This window comes from Rutilus rutilus (genome assembly GCF_951802725.1).
Source record: "Rutilus rutilus genome assembly, chromosome: 5".
In the NCBI taxonomy this organism is placed as follows: Eukaryota; Metazoa; Chordata; class Actinopteri; order Cypriniformes; family Leuciscidae; genus Rutilus; species Rutilus rutilus.
In genome coordinates, this window is record NC_140213.1 from 20,532,016 (window position 1) to 20,559,978 (window position 27,963).

Here is a 27,963-nt window from a genome sequence, read left to right on the forward strand (position 1 = left end):
TTCAGTAGGAAGTTAGCTAGCGTTAGCTAACTAACATTACATTAGGAACAACCCACAGCGTATATTTTTCTGGATTTATTTTAGGTTTTGGAAAGGGAATAAATTGTACTTCTCCTTTCAACCTCTCTGGGTAGCGACTGTAATTACTACAAGTGCCCCAGGAACAGTGTTTGAACCATATCTTGGAAAAATACAAGAAAAAGCTAGAAAACGACTCCTTTTGCATTAGAGTCAGTGGAGCACAGCCATGAAAGTGTTGGACCTCAGTTCGAGCATTGGAGCAAAAACACTAAAATGGTAGCACAGGTCAGAGAGCAGCACCATAGAACACACACAAGACAATATGGCCATAACAACTGAAGGCTAAATTAAACTTAACATTACTTCGGGTGCCTACTAACACACATAAACGGCCATGCACAGACACACACACACACACACACACACACACACAATAACAACAACAACATTGTGCACACGCATATGCATACGGTACATAACTTAACGTTATAAAAATAACAAGGCGGGAAGGAAGCGTGTAACGTTACTACAGTCACTAGGAACTGTAATATCTTGTACAATGACCATGAAATTGAAGTAATTTCAACAACACAGCATCAAACATTTGTGGGTTTCACTACACAAATAGGATATTTTAACACGCCTTTCATGTAACTTAATGTTAAGTTACATGTCAAGTAACATTAACTTACAACAGTAAGTCCATTTTATCTAACATTAGCCTATGTCTAACATACAACATAGTCTTATGTATAATTATTGTGTTCCTAATCCATTTAATTATGATTACTTTTAGCATGGCAAATGTCATCTTAATATAAAGAAAATAAAACTATCTTGGTCTAACGTTATTGTTAACAGCTAACGTGGGCACATTAGATGCCAAGCTGTGCTTTTGTTCTAAGTTAAGGTTAAAGTAATCGTCGGCAAAATGGTAAATTCGGTAACGTTATTATACATAAGGTATATAAATGACGCTGTACATTCCAAATATCTACCTGTAAGTCCAAATATAACTTTCTCTTCTTCTGTCTTCAGTGTTGGTCTGGTTCTAGGTGTATTTCTGTGAAATGGGGAGATGGGCATCATCACCTAGGGAACAATTTGAATAAGCGCGCGCACACTTGATGGACACCAATTTCGCGTCTGTCAGGATTCCATCTCCACCACCACGCGCATCTTCACCTCCGCCCACTCATTCTCTCTCTCCGCCCTCTCATCCAGTCACCCGTTCACTATCCCCTGATTACTGATCACTGTCACCTGTGTCCCATCACCAGCACTCCTTATAATCCACAGTCACCCCTCAGTCATTGTCTGGTCTCGTCTTTACATGACCCACAGACTCCCTCACACTTACCTGGATACTTACCTGCTTCGGATCCTCTCCGTTCCATCCTGCCTGCCTTCCTCTTCAGCCATCGACCCGCAATCATCTACGAGAGAGAGAGAGAGAAAGAGAAAGAAAGACATTACCAACCAGCTAAGCATTCACTGTTATTCTGAGTTGCTGTTACTCACCTTCTATCTGCATCTCCGCACCATCTGCAATAAAAGCGTTTACCTTACCATCTTGTCTGCATCCTCTGTGATCCCTGACAGCGTCGTTCTGCGCCTTACTCTGCCTCTGATTGGCTCATCTAAACCAAAACCTAAATTTTAACCGACCCTGATCAACGGAGGCAGAAACTTTGTCAGGAAAAAAAAACTATAAAAAGACTGTATTGCGCGCCTTTTCGCCGAAATTCAAAATGTTCCATCAGGAGAGAGTGACCCTTTGGCGTAGCGATAAAAGAATTAACATTCGGCATGTTGATCTCACTGTGAGCAATATTGCCCGTATATTCAAGGTTTGTACACCTTTTATTTATTAAAAACTTTACTGTATTGGGGTGCAGCTGGAAGCATGTTTTTCGCTTGCCTGGATAAAATGTAAAGTATCCAAAGAGTAATTCAATCTGAAAACTTTAAGATTGAAGATTGACTCTGACTGAGTGGCAATATTTAAACAGGACTCGACATAAACATCCGCCAAATGCGAGTGGATCTCAGCGGTGGCGGGTCACTCCCACCAGCAGTTTGGTGGGCTGAAAAATTGTGGTCATATGAAAATGCAACAAATGAATTCCAATGTGCCTCCACTGTACTCTTCTCGCATTATACTAGCCTCACTGAATTACGCTAAGTTTTTGTTCTAAGCCTTTTCTGGTTATGTGTGTATTGGCATGAACCCACCAAACATTGAAACTATCTTGTCTGTAGCCTATTCTATTACTCTTATGAAGACTATAACTACTACTACTACTACTAATGTTTAGTTAGATTTTATTGCTCCCTGCATCCTGGGCACTTGGTCTGCAGTTTTTGGTGTGCTTTCTCAAACATTCATGTGTATTAAGCATACATTCATTAACAAGCTCTATTCTTCCTATTGCCTTCTTCATATGCCTACTTAATATAACACTGCACCCGGCATATCATGACCAATCACAGGAAATGTTTACTAGCCTACATTTTGTACCAAAGTTCAGATCATATCCCCAAAGTTTACCTGCCAGCTGAGTCAAAATCCTTATATGTTACGACTCAGCAATTGTCTGGGAAACATACTGTGTGTATTTGTGTGCCTGTGTATACAGAAGTGAAGGACAGAAAGGTTAGTTAAGGACTAGGAACAGGTGTGTGTGTGTGCACGCATGTGTGTGTGTGACATAAAAAAATTATATAGGTGACAACAACCTTCTAAAAATCTTGTAACTGTACTTTCAGCTGATTCCATCCAGTATTTATTTAATATTGGACAGCGGGTATGTGGTGCTGCCCAGCCCTGGTGGCTACCTGGATGAAGTATCAATTGACAGCCGATGCGAGGTCATGGGAGATGAGGAGGGCCCTACCTCTCGACCACCCAGCCAACCAAGTAGGGCTGCAAATAACGATTATTTTCTTTATTAATCAAGTAGTTGTTTGGTCTATAAAATGTACGAAAATAGTGAAAAATGTCACAACATCAAGTCTTCAAAGATCTTGTTTTGTCCACAACCCAAAGATATTGTGTTTCCTGTGAGACCGGAGAAAAGTAACCAGAACATATTCACAAATGAGAGGCTGATATCATAAAACTTAGATTTTTTTTCCAAGACATTAATCAATTATCAATTTATTATATATTTAATAGTTGACATCTAATCTGTTAATCAATTCATTTTGCAGCTCAACCTGCAGTACAATCAGCAGCAAATTTTTGATTTACAACAGCTTCCACTGGCCATACTGGACCTCCACCCCCACGTCCGTCCAGAATCTTTACACGGTATGAAACCAAAGAAAAAAATATTGTAACAAATTGCCCACAAAATACTTTTTCCAATACTGTGCATGCAGTTTGTATGGATCGTTTGTTATATATCCCGCAAAACGCTAATACGAAAAGCTTTTCTTGACTTATGTCATGCACAGAAACACTGATAATAACCTATTTGTCAAATGTGTCTGGCTGGACAGCAGCGCAAATAACCTAAGCATTATCATTAACCCAGGGAATACAATTGGTAAATAAAACCTAATTCACAGGGTTTCCATGAGTTATTTAAAGGAGAACTCCGGTCAATTTTAACATTGAGCTCATTTTTTTGTACATTTGGAGTGCTGTCAATACAGAGAACAACGACAAAAATCGGTGTTGCCTACACCGAGTTATTCTATTTTTAAAATTTGCACCCTATTGACTTCAATGGGGCAAGTAGTAAGCCTGCTTTTTAGCCTCTTAACATCCTTTAAGTGTCATTACAAGTGCACAGAAAATGTGAGTGATTCCTTCCGAGTGAACACGAGTGGATCTGACTGCAGTAGATGTTAGAGATATTAATAAAAATGAAGTTAATTCAGCCAGCGCTCATACCTTTGTTTACATCCTGTTTTCGGTGGAAGGCCATAGTAATCGATTGTCGAGTTCACGCGCGTGATCATAGGTACTAAACCTATGCGCGTGAACTCGACAATCGATTACTATGGCCTTCCACCGAAAACAGGATGTAAACAAAGGTATGAGCGCTGGCTGAATTAACTTCATTTTTATTAATATCTCTAACATCTACTGCAGTCAGATCCACTCGTGTTCACTCGGAAGGAATCACTCACATTTTCTGTGCACTTGTAATGACACTTAAAGGATGTTAAGAGGCTAAAAAGCAGGCTTACTACTTGCCCCATTGAAGTCAATAGGGTGCAAATTTTAAAAATAGAATAACTCGGTGTAGGCAACACCGATTTTTGTCGTTGTTCTCTGTATTGACAGCACTCCAAATGTACAAAAAAATGAGCTCAATGTTAAAATTGACCGGAGTTCTCCTTTAAATCATTTCTTTGTGAGTTTGAGGAAAACCTAATCAAGGGCTTGACATTATTTTAAAGTAGATAGTAAATAGGGTTGGGCTGATAGACGATGCCATAGTCCATCGCAGATGGCTGACAGACATCACAAAGTTGAACCTGTACTGTGATTGGACCACCCTTTAATATACCTGTGTGGCCCACCCAAGTAAAGTTTATGTGTGGAAAACATTGAAAGTCCTTCAATTTGATGTTTAAGAAGATGTGAGAACCATGAATTAGTAGTAGGATGTGTTGCTTAAATAAATAATAGAGGGTTTGTTTGTAAAATTGGTCTCTCTCTGCAACCCCACCACACCACCCACCCCTGTGTGTCTTTCTCTGTGTCTTCAAAGGAACATATCCATTGGAAGGGTGGAGAGGGGAAATCTAATTTTGGATGGCACCACCTTGTACGTGGAGTTCACCAGTCAAGAAGCGACTGTGCCAGCCATGACCTTAAAGGTCAAAACAGAACTCCACACAGAGGAAAATGTTGTCCTGTGCGATGCACAGGGCAATCGACTGGCGGAGTCAAGCGGGACAACTGGTACATTAGAGTATTTTTGAAGTTTGTCCAACTCTGGATTTGTTGAAAATCTTTGTATTTGACTCGTAGTGTTACAGGTATTTAAATGGTAAATTATAATGTAATTTGATAAATTAACTTACTGACAACCTAGGTCCAGATGTCCCTCATCTGTTGCAAGCTACTAAGATGAGATTACATCTTGAAGCCATAGTGGATACTCTTTACTTATTCAAAATGTGTTAATTTATCTATTTCCCAATGCCATGTTGGATATTTGAAACTGTTAAGGCAGTCCACTAACATGTTCTTAATATATTCAAACAACACAACACAAAAAAGGCATAGTGTAAATGGCTTTAACAAACAGTGGACATAAATACTTTGTTGACACAGTGGTAATACTTATTACTAATACATATTTCAGTTGAGGACTACAGTCTGTGTGTCAATACAAGTAACCCACCTGGATATAAAACAGTTGTTCCCCTAAGTCTATTAATTCTATTCTAGGTCTCTATTTCATCAAAAGGGTCTTTGACTGGCATAACACTGTGGAGTATGGTTTTATGTTTCTCTCAGAAAACCTTCAGGTGATAAGCAGGTTCTCATATATAAATATTTGGTTAAAGCTTTTTACATTTCTTGGGCTGTCCGTCCTTGCAGTCAGAGCCCAGCCTATTAAACTTAGGGTTTTTCCCTTACCCGATCCCTTTTTCCCTAAGATACTTCTTCAAATTATAGTAACTAATTACAGACATTATAAATGCAGATCTGAATTAAATATAAGTAGTGTAGGGGTGCCAAACTAGCACTGTGGTCCAGTCTGTGGTCCATTCTCTTCATGCTGTGGTCCAGTCTAGGGATGGCGAAAACTAAAAAAATTCTTGACCGACCACCGAGCCTCATTAGCCGGTTGAAACCGGTTAACCGATTAGTTTAAAATATGCTACGCTATTTTAAATAACAGCCATTTCGAGCCGCGCCTGCAATTTCGCAACTCTGTCGCATCTCTCTGCCGCTCTGCCTCCCGCTCACACACACACTGCCCCGGGCCCCCCTTTCACTCACGTCACTTTTTTTAAATCCCCTACAGCGGGAAACATGAGTCCCGCAAACGCGGCGCCGAGGAGCTTGTATTTAATCGGAGGACAAATGGCTCCTTAGTTTCGAAATGGTTTGGGTACAAGGTGATCGCGTTGAAAATAAAGACGTTTGTCTAGCGTTAGAAGCTCATTTGAAACATTGCTACGGCTCATTTAAGAAAATGACAGCTCCGAAGAGCTGAGGTACTGCTAACAATAATAAAGAAAGATGATGATCATCATCACCTTATCTGTTACCACTGAAATGTAGATGTAATATATTTCCAAATCTAAGCCCATCTTATGCGGAATGTTGCCTAGACTGCAACACGATAAAACCAATGGATAAAACAGGCGCGTAAAAGACGCAGCGGTCAAGGCAGGTCTACCTCACTGTGTGCCTTCTAATAACGGACAGAACAACTCTTTTGTATAATTAATATTTTTTTTATTTTTCAAAAAGACAAGTGTCAACTTCTGTTAAGGGCAACATCTCCTAAACCATAACAGACAATGGCCATCATGGCCTACAGCTATTCTTAAGAATAACATTAAATAAACGAAAAATGAACGAGAATACTGTAGCCAACAAACAGCTCACAGACAGGTGTTAAGGGTTAGGCCGCCGCCTAATTATTAAAACATAACACAAAGGTTTGGCCATTAGTTATTCTTGGAAAATAAATTAACGAAAAACAAGTTAAATAGGGAATACTGTGGCCTACAAAATAGACTGTAAAAATCTTTAATGAATGCGTAAAAGACGCCTTAACTTATTTTTCTCAGGTGTCAAGGGTTAGGCCCCAACCACTCTTACATAACAGAAAATATTGGCCTACCCCACTCCGAGTCAGTCACTTATTTTTATTCAAGAACACAAGCATGTCTACGTGCTCTGGGGTCAAGCGGGTACGCAGTCGATTAACCACAAGGCCCGCAGCGGAGAAAACCCTCTCTGATGGAACAGAAGTCCCGGGGATTCAAAGGTAGCGCTGCGCCAATCTTGCCAGTCTGGGAAAGCGCGTCTGGTTTGCCCTCCACCAATCAAGTGGATTGCTTTCTAGTGAGGGGCGACTATCTTTCACATACGTATCCACTTCCAACTGTGGATCCGTGGCATCGGCTGCGCTGTAATCATCTCCCAGTAGCAGACTCATTGCACTCTCCTTGTGGCTGGCTCCACTGGATGGACCCGCTGTCACAGCAGCATCATTATCTCCTCCTGCAGCACCAGGCTCTTCTTCCTCATCCATGTCCTCCTCAATAGCTGCATGCTCCACGTCAGCACAGAGTTCCTTGAGTTTATCAAGCAATGACTTTGTTTTTTCTCTTGATAAAAAACGGAAGGTGTTTATGTCGAGGGTCCAGGGCAGAGGCAATCATCGCTGGCATTGCAACCAAGCGTTCGTTGTAGTCAACCTGTGACGAACAATACAGCTGAATTAATTTCTATAATTAATTAATTCATAACACTTGATATTTCGAATTGTAGCCTATATAATAGGCCTATAGCCTGCCTGACTATGTGTAGCAGCCGCGGCGCTACCATTTTCTACTATGGTTTTGTACGTTTCTTCATTCGGATCTATTTGCGATCCATTCCATTCTAAACAAACAACGCAGTTTACATGCTTTGTCCTTGTTACATTATTCATTAAGATAATAATTATTAAATGCACGCATAATTATCAGTGAACTTGATAAATGTTGCAGATGTTTTACTATGCATGCACAAACAAATGCCTTTCAACTTGTGTGTGCAAAATTCAGAATAAAATGAATGTGCAGCAATTTGTACAAATAGAGAGTCTGTAGGCCTACGTATTGTAGCCATTAAATAAGCTCATTTAGTTTCATATTTGTTAAAATATTATAATGTTATTTTTTCATCTGTTGATTATGAAAAGTGAACCGCACGAGTAAGATAGGATACGCAATATCGAGAGACATGGAGCGGGTCAGACATGATTTTGACCACTTAATTAAGTTTTGGTTTGTAGAAAACCTTTTTTTAAGTGAATTTCGTTTTGTATAAATTGTATCTTAATTTTAATAATTTTATTATCAACCAATTGTCTGGATTTAATAAATAAGAAGCAAATATAACAGACGATATAATCATGAAGGCGCCCGCGCGGTCACTTGCATTCTCGTGAACAGGAGCGCATCTCATCCTAACTTAACAAAACTCAGCGTAGGCCTCACAGACATGAAATATGTCTTAAGAAAGCTTGAAATGTCTTTTTAACAATTTAAAACGAAAAGAAATAGGCTACTCTCTGACTATGTAATCCATGATGTGCATTTCTCTCTATAGGCGAGTTCACTACGGAGATGGCGATCGTCAACTTCATCTTTACAGCTGTTGTTGCTGTTAATAAACTAAAAATAATAGGCCTATAATTTTATTAAACAATAAATGAAATGAAATTGTAATTGTATTAAATAAAGCAAAAAAAAAAATCCTGTTTAATTTTTTTTTTTTTTTTTTTTTTTTTTTACCTATATGCTAATTCCGCATTAAATTCAGGTAGGCTACTGAGTCGCTGTCCTCAGTGCCGCAGAAAAGCGCTGAAACGGAGATGAAGGGGAACCCGTTTTTATTTATTTTATTTTTTTGGCTTATTTTAACTGGCCCATCCAGTTTTCTGGAGGCCCACCTACAATCAAAATCCTGGCGCCGCTAGTGATGTGTTGTGTACGATGAATGAATTATAAAAAAAAAACTATTACTCCTAAAGACAAAATTATAACCTACCTCCATGCGTTCACTCAATGACTGTCGAACAGTGGCCTTGAACTCCGCTACCCGAGGCCTGTCATCGGTAGCGATGGCCATGTGCTTATTAATGATGCTGAAGGTGATGGGGTAGATGTGGGAGATCGACACAGTCTTCTCAGAGGACATGATAGTGGTTGCGCATTTGAGGGTTTCCAGGACAGTTTTAAGATCAGCCATTATTGCCCAGTATTCGTCCTTGATCTCGAGAATTCTGGCATCCTGCAGCTTTGTGACGGTGCGGTCGGACAAGACGGCTGTCACTGCCCATCGCTGTTCGAGAAGCCTCTCAAACATGTCGAACACCGAATTCCATCTAGTTTTGCAGGACTGGATGAGCTTGTGTTTGGGGAACTGCATCTGTTCTTGTTTGGCCTCGAGTGCTTTGCAGGCTACAGTGCTGTGATTGAAATGGCGAACTAGTTTGCCGGCTGCAGATATAACTTTATACACAAACAGCTTAAATGCGTCATTGATCGCCAGTTGTAGTGTATGGGCGAAACACGCAACTGATACCCAGTCCACCCTTTCAGGAATGTTGGCAGCCACTATGTTGTTCGCGTTGTCGTGGACACATGCGACCACTTTCCCTGTCATTCCCCAGGCATCTACCGCTTCGTTTAGTGTTGCAGCCAGGTTGTCGGCGGTGTGTCTGCCTGGCATACTTTTCGTGAGGAGTACTGCTGATTTAACCTGCCAGACCTTGTCAGTCCAGTGACAGGTGACTGTCACATAACTCTCTGTGGTTAGTGCTGTCCAGCAGTCCGTCGTGATGGCTACACATCTGGCACGATACAGGCGCGCTTTGAGCTCATCTTTTTTCTTGACAAAGTGCTCTTCAATGCGTGTGGTTATGGTCTGTCGAGACGGGACTGTGTAATTGGGTTCAAGGAATTGCATAAGCCCTAGAAAGCCCTCACCGCTTACAAAGTCAAGGGGCAGCATGTCTTTTTCTATCATTCCGCATATCTTTTGGGTAATAGTCTCTGAGCGCTGTTTGTCACATTTCCTACCAGCTAGCATAGATGACACGGTAGGTTGGCTTTGGCTACCTTTCTCACCCGGAGAGGCTTGCGGGTGTCGCGTTTTCAGGTGATACATCATAGATGATGTGCTACTACTATATTTAAGCACTGTATCACACAAATTGCAACTTACATCTGTGTCATTCTTTTTAGTGAAATTGTCCCACACACTACTTTTCTTTGCACGCTTCATCCTGTCGTCTGCCCTGGCTCTAACCTCGAGTGTTTTAGCCTGTAGCCGTTACTTTTCGCAAACCTTGTGAGCGCACGAACCCAAACGCTGTGACCTCGTGTAACTGGAGTGAATTATTCTTTGATTTGTTTTTTTTACATTGTATTATTTTCTTTAATTTACTGTTTATACTAAGTTTTTTTTTCTTAATGAACCTCACGAAATTTTGTTCAGATTATTGTTCATGAGCAAGAGAACATAGTGTTAAAATAGCAGAACTTTTCTTTGGGTGTTTGTTTGGGGAGGGAGCATCATCGGTGGAACACCTCTGGGGTTTCCCCTCGTGCAATCTGTATAGCCTCAGTCTACCTGTGCGCGAGGCTCATGAGCACACGCAATGTTGCTTCTCTCCGAGAATATGACTGGTATGATGTTTATTGTCTAAAGGCATAATTGTCGCTCAATAAGTGTAATTGGAGTGTGTTTCATCATTTGAGCATGTTGGTCGTGATGAAGTGTGTAGCAATACGATTTTATGAAATTCATCATGATGCTAACTGATTAGTATTTTATGCTTAGTGTGTACACGAGAGAGAGAAGCTGAAGCCCCGTTGATCCACTGATGATCTCTATTTGTTTACAGGTATGTTCTTTAATTAGTTCTGTTTAGTGAAAGAAAAGAGATCTGGTTGACTGTTAATAAATATACTGTATTAAGAGTGTTATAAGGGGAACGAATCAGATTCATAGATTTGTGCGTGACGCACGTGGTGCGGCCTCCACATGGTATGCTGTTAAATGTGCTTTGTGTTTTTCTTTGGATTTGTGTACAAATGGTATTATAATTGATTTATTTGTTTCATCATAAGATGTTATAACATACATATCTGAATTAATGCATATAAATATCTGGATAAATGCATATGGTTATGCAATCTAGTATACAATTAATGTAATATACTATGTATTAATAAGAGTTTTAATCTGATGTATGTATCACAAGGAAGATTATAAATGTATGGTAATCAGATTTATTATTTTATTTACATGTTTATTTATTTATTTTTGTTTAAGTTTGGATATAGCCTGAGTCTACCTGTGCGCAAGGCTCATGAGCACACGCAATGTTGCTTCTCTCCGAGAATATGACTGGTATGATGATGTTTATTGTCTAAAGGCATAATTGTCGCTCAATAAGTGTAATTGGAGTGTGTTTCATCATTTGAGCATGTTGGTCGTGATGAAGTGTGTAGCAATACGATTTTATGAAATTCATCATGATGCTAACTGATTAGTATTTTATGCTTAGTGTGTACACGAGAGAGAGAAGCTGAAGCCCCGTTGATCCACTGATGATCTCTATTTGTTTACAGATTAAAAGAAAAAAACCATTGGATCTCATTGTTGAGTGGTCGTGTGGTCTTTTGGTGTTAGAGAGTCCGTTCCAGACATGCTACACTCGCGCCAAATGTTTTTATTGGTTTATTAAGCACAAACAGGCGAGTTATATTAAATTGAATGTGAGGGATTTGTTCACTTCACACAAAAAGATCTTGGAATGAGATGGCTAACTGTAGTAGCGTTTAGTCCACTGTCTATAATAGCCTAATTTAGAGATCACTTTTTTTTTTTTTTTACCGACTACCGACAACTTTGACCGGTTAACGTTGATACGGTCAACCATCGGTCAAACGGTCATCGGTTAACATCCCTAGTCCAGTCTCTTCATGCCCTGTCTGTAAAGTGAACAGATTGACTGATGTTACTAATGGTGATGTATTATTTCATAAACATTTAATAATAACAGTGTGACTAACGTTACTCCATAAATGTTAACCCTTAAGTTATTTAGGCTGTGCTTTGAGTACTATAAATATTAAACCACACAAGATTAAAATGTAGGTTACAAATGTTATACAATGGAAAGGTTCAATAACACATTGTTAAGGATTAGCTACACCTGAAAATGAAAACTTCCATCATTGAGGGGAAAAGATAATGTGCATCAAAATTCTGTACCTGCTAAACTTTTCTAATTTGTACTAATTTGCCATACTATGGAAGTAGGAATATAATACTTTCATTGTATGACAATAGCAGCATTGAGAAAGGTCTTCTGAAGCTATATTATATTATATAAATATTATATTATATTATAATAAAATTATAAAAATGTATAAACCAGGGCTTGGCATTAACCCTGGTCTTGTACTTGTCCTTTGGACAAATAAATCGTTCATTCACTTGTAAAAAAAAAAAGAAAAAAAAAAGTAGCTTGTCCAGGAATATATCATTTTTTTGAAGTAAGGTTATTAATCTGTGTGTAACGTATGTGTGTGTGTGCGGCTGTATGCTTAAATTAAAAGAGCACATTAATATAAAACGGTGATTCAACTGACTTGATACTTAACGTTAACAGTTACGTTACCTGCGAATTAAGCGGTTGCGTGACATTCATGTTAATACTAGGCATAAATGGCATTATAAAACCCCAATTTGCCCTCCAGGTGGGCATTCCGTCACGTGAAAACTATGAATTAACCGTCCAGTGAATACTTTCTAGTTTACTTCCATTCACATTGAAAAATTGCCAGCAAAACTTTTACAAAACCTCTAATCAACACATAAGATTAAAAGCCTAAAGCCTAAACTTACAGCTAAAGTCTAATCAACCTAACCTTACCTCTAAGTTAGTTAATGTTAACTTAGCCTAAAAGTTGAGATGCTAACGGACTTTTCCCGAAGACACTAAACCATTTCTATAAAGTAAATATTCAACGGAAGCGTGTCATTTACATGAAAGAATGTGTCAGAAACATTTTTATGTACTATTTGTGTAATTTTGGTGACTAAACTCACTAAACTTACCTGAAATTAGCGAAGACAACAGTGAGAGACGGAGTTGCTGCTTGTCGTCAGTTGAGCTGTTTTTATAGATGATCAGATGTCACTGATTTAGTTGACCTGTGTGGTTATCCCATTGGTTATACATTGTCTAATCTTGATTTCTTTGTTTTTTTACACCGTGTTGATGAAGTCAAAATCTTTAACATACATAAATATATACAAGTACACATACATGCGTACATGTACTCATGTACACAGTGTGATGGAGCATAGTGCAAAGGATGTTGGAATAAATAAGTATTATGTGCAAGTGTTATGTACTTGAGGTAGGTGGGTTTGGTATACAGTATATACAATATAACAATCTGAACAGTATGAACAGCTTTGAAAATGATGAATACATAAGTAGTAAACAGGTGGCTGATTAGAGACAGAGCTACTGGGTTATAGCACAGGAATTGTTCCTGACACTGTGAGTCAGAGTCAGCTGTTCATCAGAGTGATGGCTTGTGGGAAGAAACTGTTCCTGAGTCTGTTGGTTTTGACGTACAGTGCTCTGTAGCGCCTACCAGAGGGGAGAAGCTGGAACAGGTTGTGTCCGGGGTGAGGTGGATCTGCAGTGATGCTTCCTGCCCGTTTCCTCAGTAGCAGTTTGGAAATGTATAAGTCCTGAATGGAGGGCAGGTTGGCACCAATGATTTTTCTGCAGTCCTGACTGTCCATTGTAGTCTGCTCCTGTCCTCTTTGGTGGCAGATCCAAACCAGACAGGGATGGAGGTGCAGAGAACAGACTGGATGATGGCTGTGTAGAAGTGGATCAGCAGCTCCTTAGGCAGGTTGAGCTTCCTGAGCTGGCACAGGAAGTACATCCTCTGCTGAGCCTTCTTGATGATGGTGTCCGTGTTGGGCTCCCACTTCAGGTCCTGGGATATAGTGGAACCCAGAAACCTGAAGGATTACACAGCAGACACAAGGCTGTTGAGTATGGTGATGGGGGGCAGAGTGGGGGGGCTCCTCCTGAAGTCCACGGTCATCGCCACAGTTTTGAGCGTGTTAAGCTCCAGGTTGTTCTGACCGCACCAGAGAGCCAGCTGATCAACCTCCCGTCTGTAGGCCGACTCGTCACCGTCCCGGATGAGGCCGATGAGCGTTGTGTCGTCAGCGAACTTCAGGAGTTTGACAGATGGGTCTCCTGAGGTGCAGTGAGTTGGTGTAGAGGGAGAAGGGGGCGCCAGTGCTGATAGTCCTGGTGCTGGATGTGATGTTTCCCAGCCTCACCTGCTGACTCCTGTCAGTCAGGAAGTTTGTGATCACTGACAGGTGGAGGAGAAAAACGGTATTTTCGTTTTATAATTACAAACGAATTACGGATTATCCAGCATAGACCACGTGACCTTCCGTTTTTGGTTTATAAATGAAAAACGAATTGACTGAAGTTCAAAGACTCTCTTCATTCTTTGTTCAAAAAGGAATAACAATAAAATGATCGCCAAAAACGAAAAACGGGCCGTTTTTAATTGGTTTTTCGTTTTTTGATTCTGACACCAAAAACGGTTATTTGGTTTTTCGTTTTGAAACAAAAAACTGAAAAACGGTATTTTCGTTTTGTAATTACAAACGAATTACGGATTATCCAGAGATCCCCTGACCAATATTCAACCTTTCAGAGATTAATGACAGAACAGTGGTGAGTAATGAATTATCATTTCTCACCTGCGCAATCTCCTGTTGGAGTGATAATACCTCATTTCGTAATTGTCTGTTTTCTTCCGAGGCACAATCTTGACAAACAGCGAAAAACTCCACAGCGCTCCTTAAATCAATAGTGTTTTGATTCTGCACATCAATCACTCTATGGAGTAACTCCACAACGCCGCTCTGGGCTCCGGAAACAATTTGCTCCGTCTGATGGTATGACAATGGCTATGTTGCGATTTCCAAAACACGTTGGAAATTTCTGTTCGCTGAGCGTAAAGTATCGTAGCAGGTCTCCCATGTTAAATAAAGGGCTGAAGGTCCGCTCATCTCCTTCATCTTCATCACTGCTGCTATCTGACGAATTCCTTTCAGAATTGATTGTGTTCAGAACCGACGCTTGAGATTCCAAAAATACTTCCAAACCTGTTTCATCGTAGTTTTCTTCTAGAGCAAAAAAAACCAAACATAATAATTTATTATATGACTTATTTAATATGGATAAAATATGATGAAACAAGAGATATATCTTACCATTTTCTTCCGGAGAATTTGGACTCTCATGAGAATATTTCTCAAATCGTTCACAGGTGTGTTTTGTTCTAAAAAAACAACAATATTATGTTATTTAAAAAAAGAAAAAAAAAGAAGATGATTAGACTTACCGCTGTCCGGGTAGCTTAATTGACAATCGTTGCTTATATCGTAATCGCCATAAATTTCCCGAAAACGTTTTACACCTCTCCCAGAAACACGGTAATTCGAGAGCTCGTTAGAAGATTTCGTCCCATCGCTGCTCGATGGCTCCTGATCATCCCCGCATGAAGCATCCACATTACATCCAGCCCCCAGATAGCGATCTGATTGTCCGTAGGCTTGGTGTTACGTCTTCGTACGCCTCTGACACACTTGGAGCGGCAGCCAATGATTGCGTAGGTACCTCCGCTGGACGGGCGGGGCTGTGAGCCAGCAAATCGTCTGCGATGTCTGTTGAAATATATATGAGTTATTTTTTTCTTTTAAAAAAATATTAAATTAAAAAATATTAAAATACATAACAAGATATATCCCATAGCCCAATGCCGGCCCAAGCCTTTTGGGGGCCCTAAGCAGAATTTGATTTGGAATTTTGGAATTTCAGAATTTGTCCCACCACGCGGAGTCACCTGTTTGACGATTATTGACACAAATGTCACGCTATAATTGTCAGGTTTGGCATAGACGAAGCAGACAGAATGGTAAGTTAAATGCTTTAATTTGCAGAATGGATCGGTACAGCATAACAGGTGAGTAAACAGTAAGTTGAATATCAGATGATAGCTTAACTGAAGTGTAATCAAGTCTCTCTCTCTCTTTCTCTTGCAGATGATGATGAAGGAGTTCCTTAGAAGACGGAATGATGACTGACTGAGAAGATAGGGATCGTAGGTAGGAATACAGGTAAGTATGGCAGAGAGTCTGTATCATGTGTAGACGAGATCAGACAATGACTGAATGTTCGTAGCAGGTATATATGGGTGAACTGATGATGAGGTCCAGGTGACGGTGATTAGTAATCAGGTGACAATGAGCGTGTGAATGACTGAGTGGGCGGAGTGAGGGAATGAGTGGAAGGAGATGGTGATGGAATCCTGACAGTACCCCCCCCCCTCCCGAGGCGGCTCTTGACGGCTGGGAAGAAGAGAGATGTTGCCGGCGGCGAGGTCGACCATGACCCCTGGGAGCTGGGCGGTCAGGATGGTCAAAATGGAACTGGGAGAGTAAGGCTGGATCTAGGATATCATCACGGAGTACCCAGGAACGCTCCTCTGGACCGTAGTCCTCCCAGTCCACCAGATACTCCAGACGGAGACCTCGCCGCCGGGAGTCCATGATGGATCGAACTCTGTAGATGGCCTCTTCTTCCACAGGAACGGGAGGAGGAGGCACGTCATCCGAGGTGGAATCTGAGGGAACAGAAGTTCTACCAGAAAGACTCGGGAGACTAAATACTGTGACAATTAACCATTTATTAGCAACCCAGCAAGCAATAAAGTTCTTTGGCGTAGGCCCCGTCCGTAGCTCGTAATCTGAGGGTCCGGACTCTGCATATCCTGCCTGAAGATCAAGGCAGGGGCGCAGCCGACCCCCGTGAGGTATGGAAGGGACCATCCTGGTGGTGGTGGTGAGGAGGATGAGGGAAGGATTCAATTTGGAGGAGGTGGGGAGGATGGTGGTGAATTGAAGCGTCAGCATCTGCGAACTCAAACATGAGTAAGTACCGATCTTATATACCACAAGTGTTGGAATGTGATTGGATAGATAAAAAGTAGAGTGACGTAACAATTAAGTCTTCCTGGCAGAACTTAATGCTAGAGCTTTCATAGACTGGGTCAGTGAAAGGTTTGAGGAGAGAGACATGGAAGGAAGGAGAGATCTTGTACTGAGGTGGAAGGTTGAGTCTGTAGGTTACTTCGTTCAACTGCCTCTGGATGGTGAAAGGTCCAATGAATCGAGGACTCAGCTTACGGCAAGGCAGGTGGAGGCGAATGTCCCTCGTCGATAACCACACCTTCTGACCAGGTTGATATTGGGGTGTATCGGCTCGTAGACGATCCGCTTGATCCTTGTGCCTCCGCACTGCCTGTTGTAGATGCACATGAGCTGAGTCCCATACCCCCTCGCTCTGATGGAACCAAAAGTCGACAGCTGGAACCTCCGAGGGCTCACCCGACCAAGGGAAGAGAGGTGGCTGGTATCCGAGGAAGCACTGAAAGGGGGTGAGCCCGGTGGTACGCTGAGTGAGGGAATTCTGGACATATTCCGCCCAGGGGAGGTATCGGTTCCAGCTGTCTTGGTACTGGTGGCAATAAGTTCGCAGATAACGTCCTATCTCCTGAATCTTCCGCTCAGTCTGGCCGTTGGTCTGCGGATGATATCCTGATGAGAGGCTGACAGTGACCCCGAGGAGCTTGAAGAAGGCGTGCCACACCCGGGAGATGAATTGGGGTCCCCTGTCCGAAACAATGTCTTCTGGAATGCCGAAATTTCTGAATACGTGATGAAACAATGCTTCAGCTGTTTCTAAAGCCGTGGGTATACCAGGTAAAGGTATCAGCTTGCAGCCTTTGGAAAATCTATCCACAACGACGAGCACACAGGTAAATCCACTGGATCTAGGAAGGTACTGGTGGCCGTCCACTCCGTCCACTCCGATGTGTGACCAAGGGCGTCTGGGTATAGGTCCGATGTGTGACCAAGGGCGTCTGGGTATAGGTAGTGGCACAAGTTTACCCTCAGGTAGTTTTCTGGGAGTGTTGGTGATGGCGCAGACTGAGCAGCCACTGACGAATCTGGAGACATCTTCGGAGATGGACGGCCACCAGTACTGCTGACTGAGGAGCGATAGGGTACGCTTGCTACCTGGATGTCCAGAGCCCGGAACCGTGTGAGCAGAGTCCAGAAGGGGAGTACGAAGATGTTGAGGTACGAAAGTACGCCCTTCTGGACCTCCCGGCGGAGCAGGATGGCGAGAATTTTCCTGAGAGATTTGTTGGTTGATGTCCCAGAGAATGGGACTGAGGATTAAGGCTGGAGGGAGGATGGTTTCAGTACTGAGGTCCTCTGAAGATGAATGATGGAGTCTGGAAAGAGCGTCTGCCTTGCAATTCTTACTTCCTGGACGGTAAGTAACAACGAAGTTGAATCGAGTGAAGAAGAGTGCCCAACGGGCCTGGCGAGGATTCAATCTTCTTGCCTCACGAAGATATTCCAAGTTGCGATGATCAGTAATTACTTCAAACTGGTGATTTGCTCCCTCCAGCCAATGTCTCCATTCTTCTAAAGCCAGTTTTATGCCTAGCAGTTCCCGGTTGCCGATGTCGTAGTTTTGCTCCGCCGGGGACAGCTTTTTGGAAAAGAAGGCACATGGATGGAGTCTGGGAGGCTCACCCTGCCACTGTGACAGCACTGCTCCAACCCCAGTGGAAGACGCATCGACCTCAACGATGAAGGGAAGTTCAGGATTGGGATGGATGAGGATTGGTGCTGTCGTGAAGACTTCTTTGAGGCGATGGAAGGCTTGGATAGCAGTGGGATTCAAGGACAGAGACTTGGGTCGATTCTTTAATGAAGATGTGAGGGGAGCACTGATGAGACTGTAGTTCTTGATGAATCTTCTGTAGAAATTTGCAAAACCGAGGAATCTTTGAAGTTCTTTGACAGATGTGGGTAATGGCCAGTCTTGGATTGTTTCCACCTTCCTCTGGTCCATCTGGATACCATGCTGATCTATGATGTAACCCAGGAACTGAACAGAGGTGATATGGAACTCACACTTCTCCAATTTCAGGTAAAGCTTGTGTTCTCTCAGTTTCTCTAGTACTTGAATGACATGACGATGGTGTTCAGCAATTGAAGATGAATAGATGAGGATATCGTCAATGTAGACAATCACAAAGCGGTTGAGGTACTCACGGAACACTTCGTTCATGTACCCCTGGAAGACCGCTGGAGCGTTTGACAGCCCTAAGGGCATAACCTGATATTCATAATGGCCAGATGGGGTGACGAACGCTGTCTTCCACTCATCTCCATGCCGTATACGGATCAAGTTGTATGCACTCCGAAGGTCTAGTTTAGAAAATATGCGAGCCCCACGCACCTGCTCCAAGGCAGCTGGGACCAGAGGAAGGGGATAACTGTATTTGATGGTTTGAGAGTTGAGATGACGATAATCGATGCAGGGCCTCAAGCCTCCGTCCTTGTTACCCACAAAGAAGAAACTTGAAGCGGCAGGGGAGGTCGATGTGCGGATGAACTGTTGTTGTAAAGCCTCCTCCACATACTCCTCCATGGCCTTCTGCTCCGGGATGGACAGTGGATAGATACGAACTTTAGGTAGCGTGGCTCCAGGTAGCAAGTCGATTGCGCAGTCCCATGGCCGATGAGGTGGTAGTTTAGTAGCCAGTTTCTTGCTGAACACATCCTGGTACTCCACTGGAATCTCTACTTGATGCTGTACTTCAGGGCTCTCAACCGAGGTGGAGCAAACAGGAACTTTGGACCTCTTCTGAGGCGTCGATGATGATGATGAAGGTATTTTCTTGATGGATGATAGACAGGACAAATGACAGGACTCACCCCAACGCAATACTTCACCAGTTTTCCAGTGGATCGTCGGCTGATGTTGAACTAACCAGGGGCGTCCCAGGATGAGCTCAGCGGTGGACTCCTCCAGCACCATAAAATAAATCTCCTCTGAATGAAGACAACCAATGCACAGCGTCAGAGTAGGTGAACAATGACGAATTCGACCTCGACCCAACGGTTTTCCCTGGATGGTTTGTACATGGAGGTCTTGAGAACTGCGATGTTTGCGGATGTTAAATTTTTGGAGAAGCTGGGTGGAGATGAAATTCCCCGCCGAACCAGAGTCAATGGCACCTAATGGAGCTTGCGCTGAGACACAAATACGAGAAGTTAATACATGCACTGTGGTGCGATTTAAAGCTTCAATTTTAGGTGGGACTTGAATTGTGCTTACCGCTGGGCATGGAGGTCGAACAGGGCAAGTGCTGAGAAGATGATTATCAGATGCACAATAGAGACAGAGTTTATGAAGAATTCGTCGTTGACACTCTGAAGCTGGAAGATGGGCGGAGCCGAGATCCATAGGCTCTGGTGCTGGAGGAGTGACTGATGGAACCGTGGGCGGAGGACATACAGTGGGAGTCGGAGAATCGCAGGCTGATAGTCTTTGCGAAACTCGAATGGATTTTTTAATTAATTTCTCAATTCCCAGACTGTCGTCGTAAACCACCATCAACTGACGAATGTTAGGATTCAAACCATGACGAAAAGCTGTGATCAATGCTGCCTCATTCCATCCACTGGATGCCGCTAAAGTGCGGAATCGTAAGGAGAAAGTACTCACGGAAGATTGGCCTTGACGAAGATTGTAGAGTTGATCATGTACTGAAAGATCGGCAGCTGTTTGACCGAAAACTTCTTTGAAGTGTTGTATGAAACCGGATAGGGATTTGACGACTTCCGAATTCGAATTCCACAGAGACTGTGCCCACTGAAGTGCTTGCCCAGACAATAGTGAAATGATGAAAGCAACACGAGCTGAATCGTTAATGAATTGATGTTCTTGCATGGAGAAATACAAAGATACCTGAAGTAGAAACCCACTGCAGTCCTCCGCCTCACCGGAGAATGTCGCTGGTCGGGCCATGGGACACGCTGAGGCAGTGAATGAAGCAACGGGCGCTTGAGGAAGTGAAGCTGAAGAGGTGGGTTGATGAATGGCGATCGGATTGACAGGTGAATTCGCCGTGGATCCCGATGGATTCTGCATGGTGGTCTGATCTTCTGTCAGGTTTGGCATAGACGAAGCAGACAGAATGGTAAGTTAAATGCTTTAACCCTCTGGGGTCTGAGGTGTTTTCTGGGCCCTGGAGGTGTTCTGACATGCTCTGACATTTGTGCTTATTTCTGTTACTTGTGACATTTTCATGGCTAAAGTCTAATTACACTGTATTCAGCACAAACTCTGCTACAATAATATATCAGCAGCATGTATGTAAAAGTTTGTAGTTTTGAGATAATGACATTTATGCGTGGTTTGTGAAAATACAAAAAAAAATTCTCACTGAAATAAGGCCATGAAACCCATACTGATTATTTCTTCATAAGACTTTTGAAAATTGTATGACGTAGCCTAGAATATTTGCTCTAAAACGATGTGAAAACCCTGACTGCTCATTCAGATAAGACAATATATTGATTTAAAAATTTTACGACGTGTTTTGTGCCACAAAGCTTTATGCGGGAGCTCATTAATATGTAAGCTTTTCACACCTGAGAAAGACAAAGACCCTCCCCTAACTGCCCTATTAGGAGCTATCAGGCCCCTATCATTCTGAGCAACCTTGCACAAAGAATGAGGAGATATAAAAAAGAATGGCTTTTAGATTGTTTGATTTATTTACAACACAACATAATCCAAAGATAACCAATGATCCAAAGACAGAGACCTTTGTGCCATTCCTAAAAACATTGTACATACCTTTCATTTCCAAGGTGTTTGATTTTCACTTTACCATGTTCATGTACAGAGACTCTGTGAATGTTGAAGTCAGCAGGACTCAGTGGCATCTGGGCCCTAAAAAAAAAAAAAAAAAAAAAGTGAACATACTGATATCAAGAGAAAGGCCTGCACGATTTGGGGAATACATTTTAGATTTTTCTGGTTGAAATTGCTTTTTAAAATTCACAGAATACACACACACACACGTTTCCAACAATAATATAATGAACACCAGGTTTGTTGTGCCTTGTAGGCATAGGCTATGCGCAGTGCTGCATAAAATAATAATAACAATAACCATAGCAGCCTATAAATCTTCCAAAATATTTCAGTAACGACTAAGCTAGAGAAAAATATATTGATTATCATGTTACTTCAAATGTTTCCATTCGTTATGATAATATGAAATGAGATAATAGTAAAAACATGAAGCCGTTTGGTGCGTTTTGCTTTTCGAATGTATCAAATATGATACATTCAAACGCGATCGCGCTCAAATATAAAACATTATGGTTACCATATACATATCTACGTTTGAGCAGATATCCACAAACACAGTAACAGTAAACACGGGTCTAAATATTACAATATTCACCATATATCTAGCAACAGATCAACTGCAATGTGAAATTTATGCAACAATAACAAACTAATATGTAAGAATGTCTTACCTTACACCTTTCTTGTCTTCAAATCGCGTTCTTCTTCTTCTGAGGTAGCCTAAATCCAATGTAAACTCTCGGTGCGCCTTTCAAACTCGACGAAAAGCAGAGACTTGTGAAGTGTTTTGGTGTTGTGTTTTTGAGGTAATGAGCGCGTTCGCGTTCCATGTGGAGATTTGCATGTGAATGTCTTTTGCGCGAGTGGGCGTGTTCAAATTAAAAGTAATTAGGAAGCGTTTGAGAAGCTGGACATCTTGTTGGTTTTATACAAATTACTTAAACAGAGAATATTTGTTTTCAGTTTGAATCTGATCATTTAAAAGTACACACTTAAATGTTTATAAAGGTATATGGCTCATAAATGTGTGACAAGTATTCGCTGAGTTTTGTTTCAGTTTATAGACGTGCTCAAGAAAAAAAAGTTCACCGCGACGGGGAGGCAGAACGCACACCCTGTTTATTTTCTTTATTTTACAAAAGCACAATGTTTTGATTTTATTGTAAGTGGACACATACAAAAGTAGAAATATCACAGATTCTTTTTTTATATTTCTTTTTTCTGTATGACCATAAATGACGGAGTAATTTAAGTTTATAGTTCTACAATGTGAAGAAAATCCAGCAAAATGCGCGGGCGCGTTTGCCGACCTCAGAGGGTTAATTTGCAGAATGGATCGGTACAGCGTAACAGGTGAGTAAACAGTAAGTTGAATATCAGATGATAGCTTAACTGAAGTGTAATCAAGTCTCTCTCTCTCTTTCTCTTGCAGATGATGATGAAGGAGTTCCTTAGAAGACGGAATGATGACTGGCTGAGAAGATAGGGATCGTAGGTAGGAATACAGGTAAGTATGGCAGAGAGTCTGTATCATGTGTAGACGAGATCAGACAATGACTGAATGTTCGTAGCAGGTATATATGGGTGAACTGATGATGAGGTCCAGGTGACGGTGATTAGTAATCAGGTGACAATGAGCGTGTGAATGACTGAGTGGGCGGAGTGAGGGAATGAGTGGAAGGAGATGGTGATGGAATCCTGACAATAATGTTACATTATAAATTAATACAATGAGGTTATGTATTAATACAAAATAAATACTTAAAAAATAGATAGGCCTACTTAAAAAGTTTTAACTTTTTCTTTACTCTTTTACTAACTCTTTGAAACTTCTGAAAACAAACTGTCACAAAACACATTAAATTAATTATTTGCAAAATATCCTCTAATGTTTTGAAACACTTTGCAGTTTGAATGATGTCTTGTATGAACATGACGGAGTATGTTTTTATGTTTCCACTGTTCGATCGCGCCTGTGCCTCACACACACACACACACACACACACACACACAACATATTCCAGCATTGTAATCTTGACATTGCAGCCTGTTCATTATAGCCGTAATAAAATATATTAATAAAATAGTCAACCTAACATATACAAATTACGCTGCTCTGTTTAAATAGTCAGTAATACAATTTGTACCATTCAGCGTAAGCTCCGCTCCACTGCGATGTTTCCAAGCACTTTTTTGCGCGTGTGTAGAGGATGATTTTTTCCCGTCGATATTGGAACGTGAGTTAAGTTCAAAGGCTATAATAAAGAATAGTTTACCATCCAAATACATCGCGAATGTTGAAACATTTTGATTCTAATGAGAGAGATACGTGAGCCCAACGCCGCTTACTTTCACTTTCGCTTTAAATTATTTCGTTTTGGCTTGTTTATAGTTATTTTTTTATTCTTGTTCTGTTCTGAATATTATTAAATTTAAAGGATAAATCATTGATTTAAATGTCAATCATCAATCAAATCAAATTTTTGTGACATGTCTTAACAGTACTGTGACTTTGCGCACGAATTGTCTATGCACGCGAGGTTATGCGCATGACTCAAACACTGGCAGACACAGCAGCAGTTGTAGGCAGGTATATTGATCATGAAATCAGAATTTTCTTGTCTTGAATTAGTCATTAATTCATTCATGTCACTTGTTTAAGTTAATTAATATGTAAAAAAAATAAAAAAATAAACCCTGGTGGCCAGGGGGCCCTAAGCAGCCGCTTAGTTCGCTTATGCCTCAGGCTGGCTCTGCCATAGCCTACCTTGTAAAAAATCATCGGGTGACACCCCCTCTGGAAATGAACTGTTATCTGCAAATAAAAATAAAAAACATTTATTGAAATATCTTTTCAATGAAATTTGTATAAATGTAAAATTTATGATGGAAATACTCACAAAGATCATTCAGAACTTGTGCCAAATCTGCATCAAAATACTGATCCGATGAACCTTCTGCTTCATGGTGATTTTCAGACATAATGTAGTCTAGGGAACGCGATTCGATGCTCTCTCTCTCGTGTAAAGCTACGTAAATGAATTAGTCTGGCTCATTTTAAAGATTGTACGACACGATTTAAAAAACATCTTTTTCCGCTTCATTTTTTTCAAAGAAAAAGCCCTTTATCACAGCGTGAATTCAGACTCGTGATTTTACAACTGGAGAAACATTCGGGTAATTGTTGACATTTTTCAACAATTACCCGTATGACTTTGACGGAAGGTGTCCCTCTATCCTCTCTCTTCCAGCACTTTAGACACAGTTGCTCCTTTAAACAGAGAATATTTGTTTTCAGTTTAAATCCGATCATTTAAAAGTACACACTTAAATGTTTATGAAGGTATATGGCTCACAAATGTGTGACAAGTATTCGCTGAGTTTTGTTTCAGTTTATAGACGTGCTCAAGAAAAAAAAAAGTTCACCGCGATGGAGAGGCAGAACGCACACCCTGTTTATTTTCTTTATTTTACAAAAGCACAATGTTTTGATTTGATTGTAAGTGGACACATACAAAAGTAGAAATATCACAGATTCTTTTTTTATATTTCTTTTTTCTGTATGACCATAAATGACGGAGTAATTTAAGTTTATTGTGCTACAATGTGAAGAAAATCCAGCAAAACGCGGGGGCGCGTTTGTCGACCCCAGAGGGTTAAGAGAGCAGCTAGAATCCTCTATTATCTTTTGAAGATTTAGTTATAAAATATAAGCTGCCCAGATCCAGCTTTTTCAGATTTCTCCAAATCAGGGATTATATTTTTAAAAATACTGCCCTTGTCACTAACTACTCTGTGTCGGCTGTTGAGAAGATTCTCTTGAATCCCCCATTGAGAAAGCAGATATCTTGCTTTTATAACACCCTTTGCTTATATGAAGCGGCGAACATGCAAGACCTTAGAAGATTATGGGAGGGTGAGTTGAAACAGACTATAACAGAGGAGGATTGGGAGCGGGTTTGGACTCAGGCAAATAAAATCTCTGTTTGCAACAAGGCTAGAGCTATTCAGCTCAGGGTTGTGCATAGAATGCATATCACACCACTCATCAGAAGTAAATTTGACCCAAGCAATTCTCCATTATGTCTTAAATGTAGGGTGGAAGTGGGGGACCATTTTCATTGTTTTTGGGACTGTTCTGTAATTAGAATTTATTGGTCAAAAGTGGTTCAGTATATGAGTCAAATGTTTGGATTAGTGTTACAGCTGGACCCATTGTTTTTGATTTTAGGTCTTCCAAATAGACATTTGCCAAATAGATTCGCTAGACGTTTATTTGACATCCTAGCCTTTGCTGCTAGGAAACATATATTGTTATTCTGGATCAGTGATAAACCTCTTTAAAAGGATGTGAAGGATTACAAATTTAAGAATCTATTTCAGATATGCTTCCTTACATAACATCACGGTGAAGAATAATGATTTTAGCATTTGAGGTTTTAATTTAGATAGTATATAAACTGAGAAAGTGATTATTGAGTTTACAGCAAGATATTCCTGCCCGACCTGTTTTTCCTTTGTAAGTTAAATGAGTCAGATCACGGAGACGCTAACGCTAACCTACCTTGGAGCAAGAGCCACAGTCCAGACGTTGAATCGTTTGGCTGATTGGATTAGCACATATGCATTTGAGTGGTTATGCTGATTAAATTGAGACTGCCGGTCTGGGGCGGGTTCCTTAACCTGTATACTCATTTACATGCTTTGTTTGAATTTGTCTCCACCTTCAAAAGTCCCTCCTCCTAAAATGCCTATAAGACACCATGTAAATTTATATACTTTAGATTATGTTGGAAGCACCGCAGCCGCGCTCAAATAAAGAAACTCTTCTGTTTGAACGTGATCCCAACGTCTCCTGGTCTGCTTTGAAGAAAGAAAAACTTTACAACAGATGGTGCCCTGTGACCCGGATGGAGAAAAAGGAAACTCAAAGAACTTCTAGCTCAAAGATCTGAATCTTGAAACTTCAAGCTCAACAAAAGATCAGACAAAGATTGCCAGACTGAATCTTTCCAGCTTCCTCCAGATTGAAAACTTCAAGCTCCAAAAAAGATCTCAAAGCCTGACTGAGTTCCAGACTGAATCTTGAAACTTCAAGCTCAAAGATCTCAACAAAGCTGACTGAGTTCCAGACGAATGTTTTCTGTACAACCAACGATTTGGTGAGTTTCACTCTATTCAAAGAACCGAGGCAGACCAGTACAAATTTGTTTTCCTCTGCGCCGACAGAGAAGAAGTTAACAAACAGCTGCAGGGTTTGGTTAACTAAGTTATCCTCTAAAAAAAGTTTTCTTTTAGAGATGAAATTTATCCTCTGTTGTTGGCAGGGAAGATTAACAGTTACTTGTTAATATTGTGTGTATCCTCTTGCTAAGAGAAGACCTATCCTCTGTAAGCTAGAGGATAGCGTCATGTGCTAATAAGATTGTACCCTCTGTTTGTAAGACAGTAGAGAGAAGTTTTAGTGTTTTGTGATTGTTAAGTAACAAAGGAAGTCACAAAATGGTTAGAAGGAATGCTAGGCTGATACCCACAACATGGACAGACAATGAGTTTAAGTCTTTGTTAAGAGAGCACATGGACTCAATCGTGACTGAGGAAGTCAGATTGAATTTGACAAAGAAATTTGTCATTGATGCAGACAAAGTATGGTCTATTGAAGATTGTAAAAGAGTGCTTGGAGCAAGCATCCGCAAAAACAATGTGAAGGGCATTATTTGTTGTCACAGAGAATATGTTTTAGCAAAAGCTACAGAACAGTCTAAGCGCAACTCAGAGCTAGAGAAACAGATCAAAGAGCTCCGTGCTAGACTATCTTCTGTGACTAAGAAAGTAAACCGCAACAAAGATGCAGAAAAAACTGATGTGGAAGAAGTTAGTCAGCCTGATAACAATTATCCTGACTTAAAAGCTTTCTTTGAAACAGATGTAGCCATCCAATCAGTAACTGATGAGCCTGTAGATTCAGTGCAGGTTTGTGGGGCTAGGAGAAGATCTCAGGGAACTGAAAGTGAACCCAACTCTTCTGTTGTCCAAATGCAAACTGTTGCCAAAACATCTTTAGGTCCTAAAGATGTAGAGAGACTATCCCAGAGCTTACCCTCAGCACGCACACAATTTTCTGAATTTAGAAGAGCATTGATCAGTAAAATGCGTCTTTACGACATGTCGTTGCCGGAAGTCACACAGCTGATGTCACAAATTCTAACTGAATCTGAATTCAACAATTTTGAGTCTGCTGTTACTTCCGAACTACAACATGCAAGTAAAGGTGATTTGAGAGAAGGTGTTTTGAAAATCCTAAAGAATATCTTAGGACCCAAAATTACCAATTGTGTACAGAAGAAGGGTGAAACTGTTTGTGAGT